Raw genomic sequence first — 27,289 nt, forward strand, 5'->3', positions numbered from 1 at the left:
AAAAAACGACCTTGGTGTCTAACTATGTCCCGTGGGGAGGCATTGTAAATAGGTGCAATAACATCATGCCGTCTCTATTTACGCCTAGCAGCCACAAAATGCTTACATCAATATATTACATATGAAAGTGTTCGATTTGGAATTTCCACAGGTCCCGCTAGTTTACTATTATTGTAAAGAACAACAAAATGAAAGATTTTTCTTGCGGATGAAAACGATATTTGAGGTTACTGTTGATTGTTATTAATCATTACAGATGAACGATTACGTCTAGTTTTAGTTTTGTTAGCTTTGTCGTTGTTATGATGCCGTCGTGGGAAGAAAGAGGCAAACTCAGTTCGTGGTAAGACCACATTTTTATGCGTTTGTTTTGACGCGCTCGCGGTCGGTTTCTGTGGTAATTATTACTGACCGGAACTCGATGTGGAGGGGGGGGAGGCAGTGGAATTCTGGGAGGCAGTGGTTCAAGCAAAAGGTTTTAAAAAGTGCTTGGTCGACTGATTTTATAGTAGTAGTAGTAGTTTGTTGTCCACCACGTGGGTCGGACTGAACTTTGCATAGCATCAACTTGTGGGTTATAAAACACCCCTATCGTTGATGTGTTAGTTGGACTTTTTTGTTTAGTCAAGTTACACGTTTTACAGTTACTATTACAAAGATAATTTGTCGTCGTAAGCAACGAGGCAATACGTTGCAACTCCAGTTAGCCGAGAAAAGCCGAGAAGGATTCTCCACACAAGTTAAGAGTTTCATCGTTTTTTCCTTCTACGTCGAGTTCAGGTTTAGCCGTTGAGTTGCAGAAACGCTTTCCCCCCTTCAGTCGGTTAAAATCCGACATTTCTACTATCTAAAATTTTCGCTAGCTGCACCGATGATGTCTGTCTACTTCTGATTGATATGTTGGTTTTAAAACGTAACTCCTGTTACCTAATTGACTACCGCGTGCTACGGCTGATTTTATGGGGTTATAAATAATATCTTGCTTAATGGTGCAGAGCTAACTTGCAAACTTACGTTGTTTATACACTGTTTTGAAGAATAGAAAGTCAAAAAGGACAGAGATTGACACGGGGAAATTAGATAAAAGGATATACGTAAAGCTATGTAAATATTTATAAATAACTGGAGATTAGTTTATTTACAAAGGTTAGTTTAAATACCACTCAGGGGAGAAAATATGAGTTAATGCATTTTTAAAAGTATGTCAACAAGTTGAAAGTAACTAAAGGGAAACAAAGCGCTAATAGAATACCAGTGTACGAGGATCCAAAGTAAATAAAAAACAAAACAAAACAACCAAACAACAGAAAAGAGAGAAAATAAAAACATGAAATTAGGGAAAAAGAGAGTAATCAAGATTAAAACACACACACACAACCACACACACACACACACACACACACACAAAATATGAACACTGGCCATTTTTGAATTTTGGAGATGAAAACTTATTATTCGTATTATTTAGATTCTGTGGATTACTGTTCTGGGCGTATTTTTCTCAATATTTCGGTCGATGAAACCTCCGACCTTTTTCAGGTGTATTTTGTCGAACTCTGGAATGTTTTTGTTGAACTCTAGAATCTGGACGGGATGTCGAACCGAATCCTTTATTAGCTTCAAGGGGTAGCAGGCTCTTGTTCCGTCAACAATGTCTGGATAGGGGTCCTTAGTTATTTGTAATTGTATTTTTCGGTAGTCCACACTTATAATTGAATTTTAAACCCTCAGGAGTATATCACTTTTACAATCAATTTTTCCAACTACTCTAAACAGATTTCCGAGTTCGGCAAGAGACCAACCTAATAGGGCCCGCACTATCAGCTAGGCTTCAACCGCTGTCCCATCGACGAGATCTTGCATCACTCTGCCTGCTTTACAAGTACTTTAATGGTAGATGCTCCGACGGACTACAAGCCCTTAACATAAATATCCCCGATAAACTGGACAAGCAGCAAACTCCCACCCATACACAGTAGAACTCCCTATATGTAAGAAAGCCTTCTACTCAAATAGTTTATTTCCTACAACTGCTGGATTTTAGAATTCCCTTCCGAGTTCCTGTTTCCCCGACTGTACTGACATGCCGAAGTTCAAGTGTAATATGATCAGAAATCTTGCTGGTCAGCTCTCCACATAGTACCCCTAATAAGAATGTCCCAAATAGTAGCCCCCTACATAAAAGTGGCACTGTGCCTTGTTTGGGGTGAAAATGCAATGATTAAAAAAAGATACATCTGAAGAAGGTCGTAGGTTTTATCGACTGAAACGTTGTGAAAATTTCCATTTAATGTAGGAAAAATAGACCGAAGAATCCAAATAATACGGACAAATAATGGAATAGATATGAGGGCAGGAAAAACATGATTCAAGTTAATGGATGCGGAGAAAATACAGAAAAAAAAACCTAGACGAAAACTACTCATAATTGTCAATATCCTGCACAAATTTACTAATCGTTTATGCATGTATGGTGCATTTACAACTAGCGTTTTCCCGTTAGAAAGGATCTAAAAATAAACAAACTCCAATATAATAGACCCCGCACTATAAACCAAGCTCAACCTTCTGTCCTACCAAAGCAATCTTGCATCCGTGCCGTGTAGCTTTATTAAAAGTACTTTAATGGAATGTCCTCTGACGAGCTGGAAACACTTATGTATCCCTTTCAACGTGAATTTCTTTCGACGTACCATAAAAGTAGCCAAATCCCACACATTAACTATAAACTGGCCATATGCCGGGAAGCTTTCACTGTAATTGTTTCTTCCCGTATAGCGTTAGACTTATGTACCCCTCCCTATTTCCTGCTTCCCTTACTGTAATAAAATGCAGAAATTTAAGCGAAATCTAAAATGGTACGTTGTTGCTCAACTCGCTACTACATAATGTCGCTGTTTGCATGATCTCAAATAGTAGCCTTTTGCCCATAATGCGGATATGTTCTGTTTGATGTGAATAAAAGAAAAAAAAACAACAAAAAAAAAAACAAAAAAACAAGCGGCATAAAAAGGCATTTGCTAACCGTAAGGCATTAAATCTAACGAAATGCGATGAGGGGTAATTTGTGTAGCGGCTACCTCAACTGTCAAGCAATCAATTAGTTTGTGGCAACTGGAGAGATGGATGATGTCATGATTAATTAAGTTGAAGCCACCGTATCTCGCCTGGAAGTTGACCAATATCAGCAATCCATCGCAAACGCTGACAGTATCGACAGTCAGTCACAGTTCCAACAGCGAACACACAGTTCAATGTCTTGCCTAACCGTTCTGAGCTACGTTTTAAGTTGGCCGCCTCATCACTTCTTCTAGCCCCGATGAGGAACCGGTTTGATGGCTTCTCTGATGAGATCATCTCGTTGACAGAGGAAGGCCTGACCAGCCCGGCGTAAGAAGGGCCCGTTGGAAAGAGGTGATGTGGCATTGTACATGGACCACCACGTTCGACAGGAACTGTGGCCAGGCGCACATACAGGAGGCGCCGCAGATAGAGATGATCAAAAACCTCCAGTCTATGAAGATTAGCAGCTCTCATCGGCCAGGATTCACAACTCTAGAGGAGAATGGCGCGGACGAATGCTTGGTAGACTCTGACCTTTTTTTGGCTAGTTTGATTTGCCGCCTGAACCACGAAAATAATTAAGGCGGCAGAAAGCAGGTGAAGCAAGAAGCAAAAGGGGTGGATCAGTCATGCGTGGTAGAAGAACATATAAATAAAATAGATACTAAAATAAATGGATAGACAAAAATAGATTAAAAAAACAACAAGATGGTAAGTAAAGTAATGATAGTTTCAAAAGAGGAATCAGTGACCGTTTCTTTCGTGTATGGTCTTTTTCACGATCCGAACATGTTTGTTTAGTAGAGTACGATGGGAAATAGAAAGAAAGGCGCTGGGTTAAAGAAATAAACACCTTCTACACAAATATTTGCTTACTTGATATGGAAATAAGTTAGCTTTGCAGATTTCAAAGTATTATTATTATTGTTGTTGTTATGGTTGCTGTTTTTATTATTATTATTATTATTATTATTATTATTATTATTATTATTGTTGTTGTTGTTAGAGAGAGCTTTCACATAGGTCATCAAAGATCTCATTGAATACAGCCTGTAGTGTTCCATGGACACTGAGTGACAACAAGACTCCAACAATTTTCCAGTACCCTCCACCTCTTTCGATGACATTTGAAAATAAATTTGCATTATCGCAACAGCTGCTTGCGATTGATTTCTCGTTGGCAGTGGCCATTAGCTTTTACTAGAATTTGAATAAGCCTCCTTAAGTCCCAGTTCTCTCCGTACTTATACAGTGGATGTCTGGTCAGTGCTCACTCCTCAGTCTTTCCTTCCCCCTTGACTAATTGGCTACTCGGTGGGGGTGGGGTCAGTGATGTGATAATCGGGAAGAAGTGGGGTTAGAAAACTTATAGGTACGCACCTTCAATGTACTTGGTTCAATGTAGCGCTTCATGTTTTGTCTCTGTAGCAGTTTGTCTGGTCTACGCTTGTGGTTCGAGTGTGTTAGTTTCCACATTCAAGGTGTTTCCTTAATATTTTAGCTGTTTTCATTATTGTTGTTCGTTATATTTGTCGAGTCATTCTTTTGATTCCAATTTCTCCCATTCTTTTGTCAAAGTTTTTCGGTATTGTTCCTCGTGCTCCTACTATTATAGGTATTATTTTGATTTTCTTCATCTTCCATATCCCTTTCAGCTCTCTGGCTAGCTCTGTGTATTCACTCCGTTTCTTCTTTTCTCTGATATTCACCCTGTGGTCAGTTAGAACAGCAAAATCTACGATTTAACAGAATTTTTCATTCTTGTTAATTATTATGATATCCGGTCTTTTTGCTTGGATGGGTTTATCCATGTCCCATATGATTTTGTAATTTTCATTTTCAAGTACTGTTGCCAGCTTATGTTTGTACCACTTGTATGTGCGTTGGAGATGCAGCTGTTTGCATAATTCTCAATGTACTGCCCTTCCCACTTGATCGTGTTTGTTCTTGTATTTCTTTTGGGCCAGTTTGCTGCATTCACTTACTATATGGTTTATCGTTCGTCTCTTTCTCCACAGAGTCTGCATTTACTGTATTTTTATGTTTTATTGGTTTTTGCCTTGATATGGTTGGTTCTTATTGAGTTATCTTCATTCAGTTTCCCGGCTTAGGTGTCCTTTCGTTATTCTCCGGCTTAAGTGTTTTCGTTATTCTCATCTTTTGTCGCCATTATGAATCTTCCATGTAGTTTTTCTTCCCATTTTTTCTTTTCTCCTCATTTACTTTATCTCTCTGTTTTCTGTTTTGTCGATTTTCTCAGAGTGTCTGGCTGCCATGATTATCCTTTCCGTGTTTTGCATTCTGTATTTTTCAAATTCTTTTTTTTTTTGTATCATGCACACAGCTTTCTATACAAAGTCAAAGTAGTTCTCTCTCGCCTTCTTTTTATTCACATAGTGTCGGTCAACATCGTCCTTTAGGTGTAGTGCATTGTGCATGGTCATGAGTTTCCTGGTCTTCTGATCGAGGTGTCTCAGTTCTTCTGTTGGCCATCCTATCAACAGTACTGAGTATCTTATTAGTATTTATACCTTTTTGTTAGGTTTCTGCTACATAACATAGTTTCTAGAAGTTTTGTTGTTCTCCTGAGGTGTCTCTTTCCAATTCTCTCTCTCGTTTCTGTGGATTCGATGGGGTCTGCTTCCAGAACTCTTTTTTTTACATGGAGGTCACCACTTATCAAGGCCCGAAGGCCACTCAGGGATAAGGGTTATTGCGTGTACAGTAATCACTGAGATAGTATTGTAGTAATCATTAGTATTGGGGGTTTTGATAGAGTGTCTTACTTAAGGGGGCGGTTTGTCAGAAGTTTGTTTATGTTGGACTCGAAGACTTCCAGAACTCGCAGGTATTTATAGGCGTCTTGTCTTAAAAATGGTCTTTTGCGTCCTTCTATTTATTTATTTACAATTATTATTTAACGTCCCTGCTGATATTCTCTTTTACGTTTGCTTTTACTATTTTTTACGAGTATTTTAAACTATGTGTGTTATTACATGTATGTTCTTACTTATATGTGTGTGCGTGTGTGTGTGTGTGTTCTATCCTTACACGGTTCATTGCCTAAAGGGTCTCGACGTGTATGTGCAAATATATAATGTGTTCATACCTACTTGCCTTGTCCAGCGGATGATATCTTCTTGTCGCTGGGCGGCCATCTCATGGGGATTGGTCACTGCTGCAGATGCATCGATAACACAAGATTGATTTGAAGCTTCAATTATTTTTATTAAAAGGCAAGCCAATCATGGACCATGGTTGCTACGGAGAGACCCTAATTTCCTGTCTGTTCCATCTGCAGTCCAAAACCAACTCTTCATGTGGTCGCCAAACGGAAACCTACAACCACAATTCCCGTTACCCCTAACTTCCGGTGCACGTCACCCCTAATTTCCGGTGCATCTAATTAGGTTGACAAAAGGAGACGAGTTTGACGGATCTCAAATCTAACCTTCTGTGACCCCACTAAACTCGCTGATGGGAATCGAAAATATGCCTAACTTGCTATTTCTACAACTACCTAGATAGCATTTAAGCTGGGATTCCCAATACTATACTTGTACGCCTAGGGCCCTCATCTCCGTTTGGTTGGGTAGTTCCATGCCTTCAGTTGTCTCCAGTTTTCCCTTTCTTATTACTAATAGTGCGCACTTTTCCATACCAAACTCTATTGTTATATCCTAGCTGAAGATCCTGATAGTGGTTTTTAGTGTCTCTAGTTCTTTTTCGGACCTTGCAAAAGGTTTCGGGTTGTCAATGTACATTAGCTGGTTCATTTTGTCCTCTGTATTAGAGAACTTGTTTTATTATTATTATTATTATTATTATTATTATTATTATTATTATTACTACTACTACTATTATTATTATTTACTCACTAGGAGGAGTAATGCAGATTATTATTATTATTATTATTATTATTATTATTATTATTATTATTATCAAAGACTTCTCTTTGAGAACAACTTGTAACATTCTCTGGATTCTGAGTGACAACAAGTCTCCCCAGATTTCCAGTACTCTCCACCTCTTTCGATAACCATTGCAGATTAATTTCCATTATTATTATTATTATTATTATTATTATTATTATTATTATTATTGTTATTAATGATAATAATAATAATAAGAAGAAGAAGAAGAAGAAAAAGAAGAAGAAGAAGAAAAAAGAATGATAATAATACACTTTTAATATTTTTACACCGTTCCTATACGGCAACGATTACTTTCTCTTATCTGTTACATTTACCGATTTCTCCGTTAGGTAATTCCATTATTTAATAATCTCTTATGCCTAGATTTCACTCCAGATATCAAGTAGAAATAGCAAAACTTACATCAAATTTGTTTCTAAGGTAGCTGGAAAAAATAATTGGATCATCTTAACTGCTCCAGAATGTACCATACTCCCAACACAATGTTTACTTATATAATAGCAAAATACATGATTAAGTATACGTCTGTCATATCTGAAGTGGTGTCCTTTGGAGCACTCATTGCTTAGATAAGGTACAAAACTAACTTTGCAATTCAATGGGAAAAAGCATTTCTCTTTATTACAGAATTTTCATACAGAAAAGATATTGCTAGTCTCACACTTTTTATTCTTCTTTAATAAGTTATACACTGTGCTCCAATTACTGGAAACCGCCTATAAAACATTCACGACTTGAACGTCTTGCCAAAATCGGACACAGAGAAGATTAATTTCTCTCTGTATCTCTGCGTAAAACACACACACACACACACACACACACACACACACACACACAAACACACAAACACACACACACACACACACACACACACACACATATATATACTTTCTATTATCGGTTTTATTGTTTAAAACATTCCGTCTGTGAAGAAAAACAAATATGAAAAACCGATTCCCAATTTCTGACAACATAGTTGTTTTCAAGTCTAATATAAAATAAAATATGTTGTTCGACTGAGCTTCAATCTAGTGTCCCCCTCGTAAAACTTTCACAAGATACACTCGTCTAGCTGTAAACACTATCAATAATTCCCCCCACTCTTTATCTGTGCCTAAATTTAAACGTAGATTCCATGAACAAAGCTTTTTTATTAGAACTGCACGCTTGTGGAATTGTCTTCCGTTTTCCTGTTTTCCGGCTGATTACAATATGGTTGTCTTCAAGTCTAATGTAAATAAGTTCTTGATGAGCCGTTCCATATAAGTTATCAAATTTAACAAATTTTCATTACTAATGATTATTATATTGTCCAATTTCTACTGTACACTCTTTAACCCTTATCCTTGAGTGGTCTCTTGGCCTTGATAATGTGTTGATACCTATGAAAAAGAAAGTCCAATGTGAACAAGTTCTAATTGAATCGTCCCCCTAAGTAATCCAAGTTACAAAATTCCCACTGTTTACTATGCTAAAATCACAATGACTAATGTATACCTATTAACCCTTATCCTTGAGTGGCCTCTGGGCCTTGATAAGTGGTGACACCCATGTAAAAAAAAAAAAGAAAAAGATACTACACTTTGATCTTGGCCCGAAGGCCACCTCTTGCCCAAAAGTCAATATATTGACTGATCCTGCTTCTACTTCGACTGTAGACACTTAAAGTTATCGTTCAAGCAACTGTTTTTATTGTATGACGTAAGTAAAGCAAGAAATGAAACAAAAAGCAAAGAAAAAAAAACAGTTTTCTCTATTACAGTGGGTGGAGAAATGGGTTGTTTGGCGTTTTCTCTCTTCCTGGCACGAATGCAATTCTATGTTTGCCCCTGGTAATCGTGTCTAGACGCACCCTTTTTGCCGAAATGTATTAAAAAGAACTCTGCGTATTATAAGCGTACGTGAAGATAAAATAGAACCCGTTTTTTGAATCAGTAGAGGATTTTAGGTTAGCTTACAAATGATTAAATAACATTTACATAGGCAAGCATTATTTACAATTTTGGAACTGGTTTTTCTTATCTTTGTTGTTATAACTTTATTTTTTGGTCCCCCGACAAAAGAAGGGTGGACCTGTAAATTCACCCTTGTCCGTTCATTTGTCCGCACTTTTCTCAATTACTACACCTAGGGATTTTTTAAAAATTTGTACAAACATTAAACATTATATGAGTAAAAAAAGTAATTGAACGGCTTTTTCTGGGAAAACTCCGGTTGCACCCCTAGGGGTGCCTTTCGTGTAAAAATGGCTAAAATTTACACTTTTGCGCTTATTAAAAAAAAAAATTAATGTCTTGGATGTTTATAAAACTTTCTGAAAAGTTGTAACTGTGTAATTTTGTTTGTCTGTACTTCGGGATACCTCTTGGGTGTGCCCTAGGGGCTCTTTTAGGACGAATAAAAACACTCCATTTTTGGGACTATTTTACCAAATTTGTACAAAATTTTGTGTGTACGTCTATTTAGCTGTTTTGCATGGTGCTGAACTCAAATTTAAATATGTTAAGGCCTTGGGGACTTTTGGGGCTAAACGGGGAAGGGGCAAATGATGGACTTAGTTATTTATTTCTGTTTTTTTTGTATGGTGCAGAACTCAAATTTACATATGTTAAGGCCGAAAACTGCACCGATTGTTCAGTTTCTCCAAGATTTGACGTTCCTGGGGACTTTGGGGCTAAATTAAGGGAACTTAACTTAGTCAGTTTTATGCCTCGTTCACTGTACACTCACGGGGGTGGCATGCATGCTCCACTTGTTTGATTCGGTATTTGTTATCACAATGGCTAAGCGATTTTACCACTTTTTTAGGTGCTTTTAGTTTTTTTAGTTTAGGGAAGGACCATAGGTGCTATTTGTTAAATTGCAGAAATTTTCATGAAATCATGAACTCAATTTTAAACCTAAAAAATATTAAAAAATTAGGCATAGACAGGGATCACTGCCACGTCGGACAATATAACATCCGATTGTGACTCCATAATTAAATCTCTTCCAAGTCTGTTAATTCTTCGTGGGAAATCTGATTACAATTTCGACTTCAAACATTATTACGTGCTCGATTCTGACTCCTTCGAAATACTTCGACCCCCCCCACCTCTGCGATGAACCATTCACATTCTGTTTTAAAAAATTATACCAATGTTTGAGTCAACCTATTCAATCGCCTTGTGACTTTTATCTAGGATTGAACTCAGAACTCCCAAGTATTTCGCATACATTAACGAACGTCGTCCCGAATTCGACACAATGCACTGAACTCAAATAGTCCATTTTTCCATTTTTTCCTGCGCGGCTGTAGCAGAGATGGAACCAACTATACGAGTTTGTAGTGTAATTCATATCTCATCGATAGCTGCATACTTGATGTTTCGCATGGGCTATCAAGGGTATTTTTTATTGTGTCCCCATCACTAGATGAGGGTGCCTAACACGGCTTAAGAGAGCCCCATCTACCATCGAGAGAAGAATAGACCCCGCCAGTTTCTCAACCTGGTATTTTACCTCGCGGCACATACAGCGCCTCGCCTTCCCAAATGGTCACCCATCTGGCTCTGGCCAGGCTCAACGTTGCTTACCTTCGGTTATCTGGCGAGGACCGGTGTGTGAATGTGATTGTGCCAAGTAGAGTAAAACGATCCATATATTCTGATGGGAAAAATTAAAACGGCTCGGTTTGATTTTTTTTTGGGGGGGGGGGCGACATATCAACCTTTTCTGTATTATTTCATGCCGAACCCAGTAATTTAAAAAATAAAAAATGCTTTAATATATTATAGGTTCAAAAAATTTCATAGTATTTGTTTTAATACGAAAATTTTTGTTTTATCTTTAGTCTTACAAAACATGATTGAATTTTGCAAAAGGAAAAAATCCCAACAAAAACGCTAACATCAATGTTTACTGAAAGTTTCGGTCAGTAATCTGATATAACGGGAAATCTTTATCTAGTAACACCACAGAATTGAAATAAAAATAGTAATGATAACTTCACAATACAACAATACGAATATTATTGTGGCACATGTATATAAAACAGAGCATCTTGAAAGACAGACTCTTCTAATGCTTATTAGCGCCTCTAATCTATCTATCTATATATATATATATATATATATATATAAAAGCGAACGTGCCTGCGTGTGTGTCTGTGTGTGTTTCTGTGTGCATGTGTCCGTGTGTGTGTCTGTGTACATTTTCCAACGCAATAACTCTGTCAATTTTCAGCCTACAGACTCAAAATTTGAGATACAGGGTACGGAGATTTGGGAAAATCTTTGTAATCTGTGTTCGGACAGAAATTTGGCTGTTAATGGGTTAAGTTCAACAATTTGACCTTTGAGAACTCTACCAAACTCCTCCGACAATCTTGAGTCCACACACTTTAAATTTTAGATATAGATTCCTTGGACATGGATCTAACTTGATTTGAGCCCATAATAATAAATGTTAAGGGGTCATAATAGGGGACAAAGTTTAAAAAATTGATTTTTTTTTGTTTCTCAACATACACCTCCAAACACCGGGCAACGCCGGGATGAAATGCTAGTATATCTATAAAAGTGAACGTGTCTGTGTGTGTGTTTGTATGCGTCTGTGTACATTTCCCTACGCAATAACTCTGTCTACAGGCTCGAAATTTGAGATACAGGGTACGGAGATTTGGGAAAATCTTACTGATTGGTTTTTGGCCACAAATTTGTCTGTTTAGGAGTCAAAGTCCAACGATTTGACCTTTGAGAGCTCTACCAAACTCCTCCGCCAATTTTGGTCTAAACAATTGAAATTTTAGATATAGGTTCCTTTGATATGGATCTTACTTAATAACTTAATTTGAGCCCCAAATAATAAATGTTAAGAGGTCATAATAGGGGTCAAATTAAAAAAAAAATTGCCGCTTTTTTTTTTGTCAACATACACCTCCAAACCCCGGGCAACGCAGGACTGCAATGTTAGTATTTCTATAAAAGTGAACGTGTATGTGTGTGTGTCTGTGTCTGTGTACATTTCCCTACGCAATAACTCTGTCATTTTTAAGTCTACAGCCTCGAAATTAGATATGCAGGGTACTGAGATTTGGAAAAATCTTTGTGATCGGTTTTCGGCCAGAAATTAAGCTGTTGATGGGTTAAAGTTCAACGATTTGACCTTTGAGAACTCTACCAAACTCCACCGCCAATTTTGGGTCTAAACACTTGAAATCTTAGATATAGGTTCCTTGGACATGAATCTTACTTAATAACTTGGTTTTAGCCTCAAACAATAAATGTTAAGGGGTCATAATAGGGGTCAAATTAAAAAAAAAATGACCGTTTTTTTTCAACATACACCTCCAAACACCCGGGCAACGCCGAGATGAAATGCTAGTATATATATATATATATATATATATATATATATATATATATATATATATATATATATATACTGTCATCAATAGTTGTGGTCGTCTTACCACGTTTTTAACCAAGTAAGCCTCTAGTCGGCTTTGGGTAGGATTGAAACCGCTATCTTCAGACAAATGAGGATAATAGTTCTCAATAAATAAATTAATAAATGATACTCATCTCCATAATGAATTCAAATTTAATAACAGTATACTACTACTACTACTACTACTACTACTACTATTAATAATAATAATAATAATAATAATAATAATAATAATAATAATAATAATAATAAAAATAACAACAAAATGTGTAACAGAGCAGGGACGCGCGTATGCAAATGCATACTAATTTACGCCATCGGTCAGGAAAAAGAAAAAAGATCACGTTAGAAACGCGAATGACGTTCGAGAGCACTTCGAAATGATATTAAAAACCGTATTTTATTCGGGAAAGCACCGAAAAATACTTCTCGTTGTTACAAAAGAAAAGGAGTCGTGTAATTACTTGTCATGGTCCTCTTTCGCGACTGAGTCTACAATATGTTGGTTCCCTGGAAAACGTTACGTAAGTAAAAGAAGATGTAGAATAGAAGAACGCCAAGTGTGAGGCCGTTAACAAATCTGGTTTCTCAATAAAAACTTTCAAACTACATAGTAAGAGTTAAAATATTATCTGCGTATAGTAGGCGTCGCTCCCTTCCAAGATATCATTTTCACTATGTAGCCTGCCTCCCTCTCGTGCGTCCTTCCGACCGCCACATGTAAACTGATCTAAAGCTCAGCAGGCCATCGTATGATTGATTACAGGTTTTATATTTCCAACCTGTTTACACCCTCGAGTTTTTCTTGTCATTCATTTTGTTGACTCACCCCACCCTGATACTCACCAATCGACAAAACCTTTCCCCCTACCCTACGATATGCAATCTCTTTGCTTTTCTTGTGCATTTCCTTATTTATTTGCACGCACCTGTCAACGCTTGGTACGGTCATCCGTAGAGCTCGACATATTTCGACAAAGCTTTGAAATCAGTTGTGTTGTACCGTTTCGACTTCCTACGCTGCTAGCTTCATAGATACGAGTAAAACGATCGCATTTATTTATAAGACGTTCATTTTTGGAACGTAGTGTATAAGAGCGCGGACGCGCGTATGCAAATGCATGCAACATGCGATGTCACGTCACTTTAAGGAAAAAGAGTATAAAAAAAGAGTATAAAAAAAAGAGACAGCACGTTTGAGAGACGATCACCTTAGAGACATCACAGCCGTAACGAGAAATCACGCGTGGCGGGAGAATGAGGAACATAAACGTCGTTGTTACACGAAAAAAAGTAGGTTTGGGCTATTTTTTTGTCTTTGTCTATATTGCGACTGAGGTTACAACGTGTGGGTAACGGTTACACGTAGCACTTCTCTATCGCGTGCGCGCACACGCACACAAACATATGTATATTATTAAATAAAATACAAATTTTACGAGATAATCAATAATTTGTAATCGTGCTCTAAAAATACCACTCGTCATGACTATCCATGTTTAAAGGTGTTTTTAAGAATCTTGATTATCACGATGGCATCAGAATTAGTCTATACAGACTTATTATTTAAGGTATTTCAATTTAGAATATACGATATTATCATGTTGATAACCCGGTACTCGTTAGTTTACTGAATCAAAGCTTCAAAGCTAACGTCGTATTTTTATCTGACGGAAATATATATATGCGACTGGAGACTGCTTGTGAATTTCATACTCCCATGGCACTTTCTCCTGTGGAGGAAACCGGTCCAACCCGCCTAGGGTGAGTGCAGCTTAGTTAATATATATCCAAGTGGAAATGTCTGAAATCAGTTCCAGAACAAAATAACCTCAAGATTGATGGAGTTAGATTAAACATCTTTTATAATAATGGACGGAATAACGATTGAAATTAGTATGACAAGCAACAACCTATTTCAGATTTGCATCTAGTTAAAGAGCAAAGGCTAATCTTGAAATCAGTTTGCAAATTTTAAATAAACAAAGTTAAATTTCCTAAGTACAAGTGAGGCATGCATGGTCCCCCGTAAGTGCACAGTGAACTTGGCATAAAAAAATAAGTTCAGCATCCCCCTCCCCCCCCCCACCATTAAGACCCAAAAGTCCACCGGGGACGTCAAATCCTGGTGAAAATGAACAAACGGTGCAGTTTTAGGTATTAACATATGTAAATTTGAGTTCTGCGCTATGCAAAACCCCCCCAAAAAATAATGACTAAGTTCATCATTTGCCCCCCCCTCATTTAGTCCCAAAAGTTCCCAAGGCCCCAACATATTTAAATTTGAGTTCTGCACCATGCAAAACTGCTAAACAGACATACACAGAAATTTTCGGACAAATAGGATAAAATAGTCCCAAAAATGGAGTGTTTTTATTAGCCCAAAAGTCCACATGTAGGGTCACCATGGACAGGCACCACAAGTTATTGCGAAGTATAGCCATACAAAATTATATAGAAATCAGTTAGTTACAAATTTTCAGAAAGTTTTATAAACATCCAAGGCATCATTTTTTTTTTTAATAAACACAAAAGTGTCAATTTTAGCCATTTAAACCCGAAAGGAACCTATAGGGGGTGCAACCAGAGTTTTTTCGGAAAATCCGTTCTGTTACTTTTTTTTATTAATATCATGTTTAATATTTGTGCACAATTTTAAAAAATTCCAAGGCGTAGCAATTGAGAAAAGTCCGGGCAGACGAACGGACGAACGAACAAGGATGAATTTAGAAATCAACCCTCCTTTTGCCGGGAGACCAAAAAATATAATCTAAATGAAAGATGAGTTATTGCCCCATTCCTTACGCATGCCCAATTACAAACATTATGAAATCTACAGAATAAAAATAGGAAAACTCTAGTTGACATAAAATATTATCCATTGAGATTAATAGGTGCAATATTCGTACTACAATAAGAAATATGGCTACGCCGGGAAAGCAGTACATGAAAAAATACAAGAGCTAATGCGTGTTAAACATCGTGTAGATAAAAATCCAAGACACTTCTAGAAAACAATAAACAACAAAATCATCTGCAACATTGAGGTCTGAGCAGATAACCTCATCGAAAGAAGAAGAATGCACATCAAAATAGTTAAGAGAAAGAACAATTTGCCAAATCGTAGATTTTGACGTTCCAGCAGTCATAGTGTGAATATCCGGTAGATGCGAAAATGGAGCAAGTAAACGAAACTTGTTGAAGAACTAAAAGGAATATGGACGATGTTAGTATAATATCAATAATCAAAAGAGCGCTGGAAACAGTTACGAGAAATAAATGAAAAAAAGTATGTCAGAAATCAGTATCAAAGATAAGATTGTGATTACACAACGGACACAATAATGAAAATAGCGGAATTCTTCAAGAAAAAACAGAAAGCATCCAATATCAACTAAAGAACGCTAACCAATTACGTGAAATTTGCAATAGGAAAAAAAACAAGAAAAGACACAACTACATGAACTCAAGAGAACTAATACTGCAAACAGTCTCTTAAACTGCCCACGTCCAAACCCAAATGACCACATGAACACACATACACACACACACATGCACACACGCGCGCACACACACACACACACACACACACACACACACACATAAAATAATGCAATATTATCAGTCCCAAATGATAAAAACAAAATAATTGTGTCGGGGAAAGAAATATGGAAATGCTGAAGAGGTAGAACACTAACAATACTTATACTTGATCTTGTGGGCTCTTGTTGCAACTCAAATCCATATTAATAGTATTCAGTCGTAGTCGATAGCGAGAATGTAATGATAAATGGCTCATGTAAAATATTTAGCAATGATTATAAAGAAGATCACGACTACTAATAATACGTGGAATCTCATTGTAACTTCCAGGGGACAACATCGAATATTTTACGTGAGCCATGACTTCTGTGAGAATTCCTTGTGAGTTAAATGAATGATGCGAAATAGTCGACAAGAGTCAAGGAGGGTGGAAGGACCGAGGAAAGAGCGCTGACCAGACTCCCCCTGGGCGTGCGAAAAGAACTGTGACCTTGGAGAAGCTTATTGCCACTAAAATTCCAGTGGAGACCAATGGCTGCTGCCAGCGAAAAATCAAGGTTAAGAGGCTGTACAGACAACGCACAGTTGTTTTGCAAATGTTATCGAAAGAGGTGGAAAGTCCTGGAAATCTGGAGAGACTTGTTGTCACTCAGCTTTCAGGGAACACCGCCGTTTTATTTTTCAAGGAGAGATCCTTTATGAAGTGTGCGAAAGCTCCTTGTGAGTCAATAATAATAACAGCTGAAATCTTCACGAAAGCCTTTGAATGCGGAAACCAAACTTCAAGAGTGACAAACACGAACTGGCCATATAGAAAGTGCAGCAAGAATAAAACAAAAGAATTGATCGCAAAATTGTAAAATTTTAAGTTGACTATGTTCCCGTCAGAAACAAATCGACAGGCACCACAGCAAATAATCGAAAAGAGTCAAGAATGATGGAAAGATTAAAAAGAGAAAGCTTTAACCAGGCCGCCAGTGATCCTTTAATAAGCTTATTGCCATTCAAATCCACAGGAAGATTAATCGCCATTGCCAGCGAGAAGTGTATGGTAAACGACTGTTTGGATAACGCAAATTCGTTAGGAAAGGTTATCGAAAGCGGTAGAGGATACTGGAAATCTAGGGAGACTTTTTGTCACCCAAACTCAGATGAGGACCTGTGCGGTTACTTTCTTGAGTGTACTACTACTACTACTACTACTACTACTACTAATAATAATAATAATAATAATAATAATAATAATGTGATATTAATAAATAACAATAAATGATAATTATAATATAAAATAACATTCATAGAAAAGTGATAAGAATGACACATAATAATACATAATAAATAATAATAAATGTAAGGATAATAATAAATAAGAATCATGACGATTATGATGATGTTAATAGTGACAATGATAATAGTAATAAATTTTACTACTACCACTACTACCACTACTACCACTACTACTGATAATGATGATGATTATAATAATAATAATAATAATAATAATAATAATAATAATAATAATAATAATAGAGAAAGCAAAATTTAATTCATGTAACACACACGATTTTCGATATAAACATTAAAAAAAGAATATTGTTTAAAATATATGTGTCCAACAAGCTTCGCCCACTCCGCATCGTAATACCCATCATAGAGCCAGTCCCATCCTCACGCGTCCTTCGAGAAACGCTTTTTCAATTTATCTTCGCGCGGCGTGTCATCGCATAGATGATTACACAGGTTTTACATTTCTAATCTGTTCATACCCTCGACACGATTCGTTTACCTTTTCTTTTTGTAGTCCACCCTATATCGATATGCATACTCGACAAACTCACGAGTTTTACGATATGCGAGCCGTCCGCCTTTGTGTACTTCGTTCGTTCTTCCTTTATGTCAACGTAGCCGTCAAATCTTGATACAGCCAGACGTTAACTATAGCACATTTCTACAAACGTCTTAAATCAGTTGCAATGGAAGATTTCCGAACACCTGGGCTGCTTTATCACAGATAGGGGGTTCGGCTATTACAATGGAGATGATCATGAGGATAGTGATGATGATGTGTCACCAAAATTGTGACCCATCATCATCACTGCCCTCATGATCATCAAGTAAGTGCTACCTCCAACTCTTTTCTAATTAAGCCTGCGATGAAAGATGACATGCTGTTTTTCCGTCATTTTTATTTCTGGATTCCACTTGACTGGAGATCAACTTTTCTTTGGACTACTAAACTTTCCGAAAAAAAAAAAACAATTTCTAATCTTTCAGCTGATTTGAAACTTTCCAACCGGACTATTAACATCACACTGGATTTAATTTTGGATTCATTCTCTCTAAACCATCATTTTCGCCTTTCGTATTATCTTGAGAGAATCTTCATACAAGCGGAAATATTACGCGTTTTTTTTTTTAATATTCACTTTTTTACATATCTAACAACTTTTCACTTATTGAGATTGTCGGACTGACTTCCTCATCCTGGTTGCTATAACAACAAGGATGAGGAAGTCAGTCCGACAATCTCAATAAATGAAAACACCTCATCTAAAAAATACAGACAATTACTTTTTCACTTATTTTTCTTAGCAATCTATGACTATAAAAAATTTGCGATTTCATTTAATACCATAACCAGCAAATTCTAGCATTGCTACAAATATAATTTGCTGATTTGTTTTTGTCCTCTGATAAAAAAGAAAAGCAAGAATAGTACTCTTAGAAACTCCGCGGAATAAGGACTTTGTAAATTGTTTTTGGAGTATTCAGTCGAACAATAATTTTGATTGTTAACTAAAGCTTACAGTTTTAATTTTCTTTCTCTTATAATAAGCTCTACGCTCTATTGCCTATTGAGCTTTTTTATTCGATTGAAATTAAATTAACTACTGGTATTCATATTAAATTGAAGTTTACCATTGCGTATATCAGGTAAACACTATATCCTTTTGATTTCATTACTACATATATATATATATATATATATATATATGTATATATATAATTATATATATATATATTCAATTTGTCTTTACACAAGAAGTAATTTGTTGCTATACAGTCATGGGCATGTTTCGGTCTTCAAGTACTTAGTAACTAGAGGTCTCTTCAGGCAACAAGGTTTATTTTCGAAAGCGGGATTCTTAAGTAAAAACGAAAAGCAACTTTCAGCAAAAGAAGTATTTTTTGTAAACGAGTCATAGGAGCGAAGGTACAGCTGTGCGGAGAACAGAGTGATTGGGTGCGAATTTGTTTATTTTCCTATTTATTTATTTACGTATTTACCTATGTATTTATTCATTCATTTCATGTTGGTGTTAGGGAATAGAGTTTGTAGGGTACGTGGGGTGAGGAGTCAGGTTCTAAAGCCAAAGTGTATGCAGATGTTATCTTAAACAAGTATCTGGTTCGTCTGGCTGCTGCCCGCTGCCAGTCTGAGACTCCAAGGGTAAGTGTATCTTAAATTTCTATTTAACATATTCGCCCTGTGGTCAGCTGGAACAGCAAAGTCTACGATTTGACAGCGCTTTTCTTTCTTGTTAATTATTACGATATCTAGTCTTCTTGATTGGGTGCGTTTGTCTATTATTATTATTATTATTATTATTATTATTATTATTATTATTATTATTATTATTATTATTATTAAGTGTAGTATGAATAATGCAAGTAGGAATAGTATTATTATGTAGATATTAATTTGCTTGTCCGTACGTTCAATGTCACAAAAAGCATTATCATCACAAACATTAATTCATGAGAAACGAATTACTTCCTTTTATAGTCGCTTTTATCGGTTACAAATTATTAAAACCATTTCCTCTCCCAAAATTAAAAGAAAAATGGCTGTCTTTTTACGGTTTCAAATTGGCTAATTTTTTTTTGTAATTAAAAATAAAAACACTCACCTTGAGAAAAGACTATATTTTTTTTTAATTAGAGTTAAGTTTTAAAATAAAAAAGATGTGTAAGTGAATTGACATTTATTTCTTTATAATTTGTATAAAAATATTTTTAAAATAAACGAAACAATGTGCTGTGTGTTGGAGTTTTATTGAAAATAATCTAATTTTTAAAGTAATTCTTTTTAGTTTTAAAAGTTAAAAAAAGAATAGTTTTAAATTTTTCGTTATTTTTTTTATTTTTTACTAGCATTTCAGCCCGGCGTTGCCCGGGTGTTTTGATGTGTATAATGAGAAAAAAAAAAAAAAAAAAGCTGTCAATTTTTTAGAAAATTTTGACCCCTATTATGACCCCTTAGAATTTATTGATTTGGGCTCAAATCAAGTTATTAAGTTAGATCCATGCCTAAAAAAACTATACCTAAAATTGCAAGTGTTTAGACCCAAAATTGGCGGAGGAGTTTGGTAGAGTTCTCAAAGGTCAAATCGTTGAACTTTGACCTCTTAACAGACACATTTCTGGCCGAAAACGGATCGCAAAGATTTTCCCAAATCGCAGTACCCTGTATATCAAATTTCGCGTCTGTATGCTTAAAATTGACAGAGTTATTGCGTAGGGAAATGTACACAGACAGACACACAGACACATTCACTTTTATATATATATATATATATATATATATATATATATATATATATATATATATATATATATATATAGAGAGAATCATTATATGTATAATGTTTTTTACAAAATGCTCAACTATTTCTGCGGGTTCTGCTAGTTATTATTATTATTATTATTAGTAGTAGTAGTAGTAGTAGTAGTAGTAGTAGTAGTAACTATTTTATTATTGGCAATAATAGATGGTTAGAGCGTGTTGCCTTCTCTTTCCTCCATCGACCGATGTAATGTTTTAAACTAACGCACCTCCCATGTTGAATTATGCACGTCACACGGACGAGTAGATTAACAACGTCAGTCTGTCATTTCCTTTATCGGCTTTAGGGGGAGCGGAAATCTGCCTGTAAAAAAGGGGTGGATATCATTAAAAAAAAAAATAAGGTCAACTTACATCGACCCCCCCCCCTGCCCCTTATTGCCAGGTGTTTCTCAATCAATTTTGGGCGAGGGATGTTTTCACGTTGCCCAAAGCCATAAAAAGCTAGGAAATAATAATAATAATAATAATAATAATAATAATAATAATAATAATAATAATAATAATAGTAATAAATGTCAAGGTATAGCTTTAATGTCGAAAAAATAAATAAAATTTTAAAAATATATAAATAAAAAGAAAAAAAAGAAAAATATAAAAAATAAAACAAGTAATAAAAAATAATAATAATAAAAAGTCATCAGAAAGTTAAGAATGGTTTGAAACAATAATACATAAACACCTCGAACTGTATGACTGTCAATGTGATTCTCATTGTAATTGAAAAGTTTGGGAACATTACAAAAAGCCACCATAAATAGCGTGGTCAGATTGGCAATACAATTTCTTTTACAATTTTGCAAAAGGTTTGCTCGTTGGGAACGGCGACAGTGTTAATAAAGCCGGAATATCTGAAGTCAAAGAGATTGACCTGGCGTTTAAGAAAGAAAAGCCAACTAAAAACATCATAAGGTTGAGATTACTACTACTACTACTACTATTATTATTATTATTATTATTATTATTATAATAATAATAATAATAATAATAATAATAATAATAATAATGATGATGATGATGATGATGATGATAATAATAATAATAATAATAATAATAATACTAATAATACTAATAATAATAATAATAATAATAATAATAATGATGATGATGATGATGATGATGATGATGATGATGATAATAATAATAATAATAATAATAATAATAATAATAATAATACTAATAATAATAATAATAATAATACTAATAATAATAATAATGATAATGATAATGATAATGATAATGATGATAATAATAATAATAATAATAATAATAATAATAATAATAATAATAATAATAATAATAATACTACTACAAAAGGCTATATGCCTGTCTGTCTCTATATTTTCAAATTCTATCTCATCCGGAACTAAAAATCACAGAGCGGCGCTATGGGTCTCAAATGATTGAATTTTTTACCTTCCTACTACCACTATTTTATTTAGTTTTTTTTTTTTGCCCCGCGTTGCCCGGGTGTTTGGAGGTGTGTATTGAGCAAAAAGAAAGTGTTAGTAGGAAGGCAGGCTTGAACCCGTACCTCGAAATAGGAAAAGAACGGGGAAAAAGTGACGTCTTTGCTGTTAAGACCACCGCCAAACCGGAAATGATGTAGGTTTAAATTCAGGCTAGACAATCGAAAAGAGGAGCGCACTTTCGAAAATATCGGTGAAAAAAAGCGACCCCTACTTGTTGAAAAGTGCCCAGTTGAGGGTGAAGAAATTAAGTTTTTTAGCCAATTTTTCGGTATTTGTCATGGGAAGGGTCGGGCTTCAAAACGATACTAGTCTTGTGAAAACCCCTATCATTTCTCGAAAGTTTTAGGCAGATATGCAAACATACATACATACATTAATATATTGGTAACTCAAATTGTCGATCCAAACCGATTAAAAAGCTTGCCCTATCTCTGAATACCATTTATGTCAAATCTCAAATGTTTAGACCAGAAATTGTCTGAGTAATTTGGTAGAAATCGCAGAGGTCATTTTTATTTAAAATTTGACCCTATTATGACCGCTTTACATGTATTGTTTTAGGCTCAAATCAAGTTATTAATTTAGATCCAGGTCCAAAATCCTATATCTAAAATTTAAATTGTTTATACCCAAAATTGTCGGAGGAGTTTGGTAGAGTTCTCAAGGATCAAATCGTTGAACTTTGACCCCTTAACAACAACATTTCTGGCCGAAAACGGATTAAAAAGATTTTCCCAAATCTCAGTACCCTGTATATCAAATTTCGAGTCTGTAGACTGAAAATTGACGGAGTTATTGCGTAGGGAAATGTACACAGACACACACACAGACACACAGAGGCAGACAAACAGACACTTTCACTTATATATATATATATATATATATTCATGTATGCGTATATATGCCTGTTTTAAAAAATTGCCTAACAAACCCCTCTGTTAGTGTTTGGTCTACAGGCATAAAGCTTCATATATAGGGTATTCGAGCCAACGCGAAGTTTTATATTTATATTTTAGCCGCAGAAAATCTAGGCAATATGTGAAAATAAAAGCAAATGGAATTTGCTATGTGAATTTTGATCGACGGCATTACGATTATGCATACGGAACTTAATTGGTTAATGCTTTAATTTTTAACCTTGCAGCAAACATATCTTTATAGCTCAGGAATTAATGTTAAGGGAAAAAAGTAAATTGTAAACTAAACGTTTGTTTCGATTCTCGATGGTGGCGCACGAGTCATTTAAAAAACAAACTTTATAAATCATTACTATATTATGGGTCCTATATAATCTATATTATTATAAAACTCAAATGACCTTGTAACAGGTGTTGTAACCCAACGTCCGGTTTACGACTTCCGGTTATACATAACATAACAGCGTAAACAAATCGCTGGACCGGTTTTGTTTGAGCAGATTCCGTGGCTTACCTCCCCATCGGGTCGGAAATTCCGCCCTCCGATGACCGTCATAATTACACCTAAAGCATACTGCCCCATCCTTCCAGGCACAGGTTTATAGTGGCCATAACGAATGTTCCACTCTAAAATATTTGTATCAGCTTCCTTCTCCCAGTCTTCCTCAACTATCTTCCGGCGAGGAGGGGTTAATCTCCATTGCCGGTCTTAACCTCGGCTTTCCCACAGGGGAAGGGTTCTCCTTAACTTCTTCCCACAGTTCCGAATTTCGAATGCGACCCCACACACGATCACTGGTCTGACCAAGTTCCACCGCCTCACTTAGCTTAATGGGGTTACCCTTCAATACGTCTACTCTTATATCCTGGTCAAGAAGAGCCTCTTCCATTACATCAGCCAACAAGACCTGTATCGGCCAACCTCGGACCGACTGGTCCAGAAAGGCTCTTATCGCTAGTTCGGACACTCTCTCAACTAAACTATTAATTTCCTCCCTGGCTCGTTGTCGGAGCCTGAATAATTCTCGGACGGCGTCAATGACCGTCCTTCCACTGCTAAATTCCTTTATTAAGGCTGGCCTTAACTGCGGTGAGGTCAGCTGGGAGTTCTCTTGGACCGGTCTACCGATAAATCTGGACACGGTTCCAGATGCAGCCTCGTACACAAGAAGAACCATTTCCGGGTCTCCTAATCCATGAACTATTTGCTTTTTTTCCGCCTGTAGCCAGTCAGCAAATTCACGCGCGTCCCATCGGAAGCTTGGGATTCTTAAATTCCCCAACAAGGCTCGAAACGCCTCTGTAACCTTCTGCGACCCCAAACTCTGTTCTACTCTGTTTGTGAGTTCCCCATGAATCTCGTCAATACACCGCCTAGGTCTATCCGTATCTATGTTCGTCCCATAACCGTCCACACTCGCTCCCAATACTTCGGACGTGACCTCTGTGACCCCTCTTAACATCCAAATCCGCCATTTTCTCTTGTTAATTAAATTAAATCTCCCTACTCCCCTATAATACTCAAAACAGTCAAATATACACAATATTAATTAACTTCAGATAAGAGAAAAATCACATAAGCAACAAAAAAGTAAAAACAATTATGCAATAATGTGTACTCGGATCACAAAATACAGATTTCACAATTATCTTTGTATAAGTGACTTTCTTCTTTTTTTCAACCTTTTATGCAATAAAAATAAGAAATCATAACTCAATTCCAACAGCTCACTCAAGCGTACGAGGGAATTACAATAACGATTTGTTTCCAATTTAAAAAAAACAAAACAAACAAACGCCTCCGTTCTCCAACTTTTAAAACACACCCCTTTCTCTCTTTGACTTACTGATATTACTACTAGCGCTGATTGTTTTACTACACACACACACACACACACACACACACACACACACACACACACACACACACACATATATATATATATATATATATATATATATATATATGGTTCTGCGATTTGCGGCCACCTTATAAATAATCATAACACACACGCATATATATATATATAATTACTAACTAGCTCTACCTACGTATTGAGCACTTTTGAAGTAAATACTTCAAGTTTACGCATAAATCTATACTTTTGTATATTAATTTTATGTGAGTAAATGAAGTAGTTATATATATATATTCTTATGTTCTTATATATATATATATATATATATATATATATATATATATATATATATATATATATATATATATAAGAACAGGTTGAACTTATCCCCCCCCCGAACAATTTACCAATATTAAAATTGAAATATAATGCTAATCCATCTTATGAGGGGAGTCTTTATTTCATTATATTATTTTAATCCTAGATAATGTAAATAAATACATAAAAAACGCAAGGAAAGAGAGAGAGAGAGAGAGAGAGAGAGAGCGAGAGAGACAGACAGAGACAGAGACAGAAACAGAGAGATTGAGAGAGATAGAGAGATAGGGGGAGGGAGAGATTAATTGTAACTTTCTGGTAACTCTGCCACCTATTAGCTTTAGTACGTAAGTAGATCTCAGTTTCGAACGCATACGAATCCACCCGTAGTTTCCCGCCTTGCGTTAATGAGAACGAAAATAAAGTTAGTTAAGTGCCACTTAATGGATGGTTATAAAAACTACCCTCAAAGGTCAAAGGTTTATACGTATAAGTTCTAGAACTGGAGTCATGTTTTCCGTTGCATATGTTTGTGTTGTTTTTATTTTTGTTTTTATTTTAAGTTCGCTGTGACTGCAATCTCTTGAACTTATTAAAATGTTCAAGAGCTTACTCATTATTAGGAACACGCGTTGGCGTAATAATAAAGGTTACTCATTCACACGATGGCATGTACCGCCACTCATGACAAATCGCATCAACTGATGCTTATTACATGAAAGAGCCCCAATAAATGGTCACGTATTTCCAACATGATTTTCTCAAGTCAGAATAGTTTTAACGAAGCGACGAGCGAGCTCATGTTCGGTTAAAAGACAAACACGAAAAACGCTATCCCTAATATGTCTTATTCTTAGTTTCGCTGGAAAGGATTTTCTCTCCCCCACGCCACGCAAAAAAAAAATCAACAGTCTAGACTATTCTTGTAATGACTTTTTCCATGTTGATTGCCGTATAAAGTTGGTCATGCAGTTCTAGGAGGTGAAACCTCCCAGGCTTTCCCTTCTCTATTTGAGAAGAGATTAGTTTTTTTTGTTTGTTTTTTTAAATTCAATTTTCACCCCAAACAAGGCACAGTGCCACGTTGAAGTAAGGAGCTACTATCGGAGACATAAGTTTCAGTGGTATTATGAAGGAAAATGAGTAGCAAGATGTCTTTTCACATTACACTTGAACTTCTGCATGTCAGTACAGTTGGGAAAGCAGAATCACAGTAAAAGAGTTCCAAAGTTTAGCAGTTCTGGGGAAGAAACTATTGGAATGGAAGGTTTTCTTACGCCTAGGGATCTCTACTATGAAAGGGTGGGATTTAGCTGCTTGTCGGGTTTGTCGGGGGGTATTCACGTCGAAGGGGGTACAACTGCGTGTAGTTCGTCAGAGCATTCACCAATAAAGTACCTGTAGAAAAAGCAGAGATTTGCACCATTTCTTCGATGGGACAGACCAATTCTCTGAAGTATTCCTTAACGGAAAATGCCGACGAGGCTGGTCTGGCATTTTTGAACGTAAGAGTGCTGGCTTTTTAATCCTACTTTCCTGTCATTGTGTCTAGTCATTCCGCAATGGGAAGGAGATGATACATTCTTGACTAATTTCAAAATATTCCGTTCAACAACCATGCGTATAGTAGTATCTCCTATATAAATTAGCAAATTACCCCTCTCTAAAATCCAACGGTTCTGCTTGTGATAGGGGCGGTTGTAACGGGGTAGTAGCAGAGATAATCTATCAAGCATATCCATGTGAGACAAGTTGGGTCTCAAGTGGTATTACGGAAACAACACGGTTACAAAGTACTTAACTTAAAATCTAGAAAGAGTCGATATCAGGATCCGTCATTCTCTAGTCGTTTTAGTATTCATGCGTAGCAAGCAAAATCGGGTGAGTTGCAACACTAAACACCAATTAATTGAAAGCGGCAACGTTTATTCGGCGTAATATCCTTATGAGCTTTGGGATAAACGTTCCCCGACTTTGCATGCAGTCGTTATGGTGGTCTCGGTGTTGAGGGTAAAATACGTTCAATTCTGTAGATGTAACGAATGGCTACGATCAACGATGATGATTTCATGCGGGCTAAACGTTCGATTTTTATGTGCTCTAAACTTGTTAAAAATAACAAAGA

This window comes from Euprymna scolopes, chromosome 33 (genome assembly GCF_053919585.1).
Source record: "Euprymna scolopes isolate OS-2025 chromosome 33, ASM5391958v1, whole genome shotgun sequence".
Lineage (NCBI taxonomy): Eukaryota > Metazoa > Mollusca > Cephalopoda > Sepiida > Sepiolidae > Euprymna > Euprymna scolopes.